Raw genomic sequence first — 1,205 nt, 5'->3', positions numbered from 1 at the left:
GCGGGGGGGGGGTCTGCCGTCTGCCCCGGGAGGTGCGGGGTTCTGCCATCTGCCCCGGGAGGTGCGGGGGTCTGCCATCTACTCCAAGAGGTGCAGGGTTCTGCTGTCTGCCCCGGGAGGTGCGGGGGGGGTCTGCCATCTGCCCCGGGAGGTGCGGGGGGGGGGGTCTGCCGTCTGCCCCGGGAGGGAGGCAGGGGACAGTGCCCAGTGGCTTGCTGCTCTGCCTACCTCGGGCACCTTCTGTCAGCTCCATGTATTTCTGAGTAGGTTGGTTGTGGTTCTGCCCACTTGTTTCTGTGTTTTTTGTTTTTGTTTTTTTTTGAGTTTATTTTGATTTCTAGATTTTATCAGAGTTTCAGCACGGTGTTTATATCCAAGCCCCTTTCCCTTCTAAGTGGATGTCTTGGTTGAAGTCGTGTGTTCATACCCTTGCCGTCCCTGTCCCCTCCTCTTGCGACCTCTGTGGTTCTCAAGGCCAACGGCTGTTCCCAGGGGTCCTTCCCAAGCTGTAATTCAATTTCTGTGTGCACCGGGCATAATTTCCTCGGACAGGCCCAGATATAATCTGGGTTATTATAAAAGGGCAGTCCTTTTATCCCTCTCCTCTTACATAACTCATTTTGTGTTTGCTTTTGCCTTCCTTTAGAAAGCTGTTAAGTTTAAAACTTTTTCTTCGGTGAGCCTTAGGTCTGTATATGTCAGTCCTTTTCTTTGACAGGAACCCCAGGGCTCAGATAGAACCTTCCTGGATCATCACTGTAATGTAGCAGTGGTAATCAGTGCTTGACTGAAAATGCAAGGAAATGATCCCCTCCAACAGGTTTTAAATTTCTAGTTTTTCCATTTTTCCCAGCACAGTACCTTCAAGGTAAGAAATAATTTTCATGAAAGTAAATGTAAAAGTAAATAGTATGTCAAAAGCAGACATTATTGCCTGAAGACGGTGTTTATCAACATGTGTTATCAACATACTACTTTTCCTTTTCCTTTTTTGGAATTTTTTTTTTTTTGGTACCAGGAATTGAGCTCAGGACCTCACACTTGCCAGGCAGGCGCTGAGCCGCGTCCCTGGCCCTACTTCCACTTTTCATGAGGATGATTTGTTACCTTGAAGGTATTGGGGAAAATGGAAAAACTGGGTCGTGCGTGCGTGTGTGCGTGTGTGTGGCTTGCTTTAGAGTATCTCCTTTGGTTCTGTGTGTGTG

At 48.4% G+C, this 1,205-nt stretch overlaps 1 protein-coding gene across 1 annotated transcript in view; it reads left to right on the top strand.

Annotated features, from left to right (window-relative positions):
• Positions 1-1,205, top strand: part of Lrrc1 (leucine rich repeat containing 1) — a gene marked incomplete at its 5' end in the record, with an annotated part of 69,852 nt that overhangs the window by 1,006 nt on the left and 67,641 nt on the right.

The sequence above is a fragment of the Chinchilla lanigera genome, unplaced genomic scaffold, assembly GCF_000276665.1.
Source record: "Chinchilla lanigera isolate Chin_1 unplaced genomic scaffold, ChiLan1.0 scaffold00010, whole genome shotgun sequence".
In the NCBI taxonomy this organism is placed as follows: domain Eukaryota; kingdom Metazoa; phylum Chordata; class Mammalia; order Rodentia; family Chinchillidae; genus Chinchilla; species Chinchilla lanigera.
The sequence above is the reverse complement of the archived record's forward strand: the minus strand, read 5'-3'. Positions and strand labels throughout refer to the sequence as shown.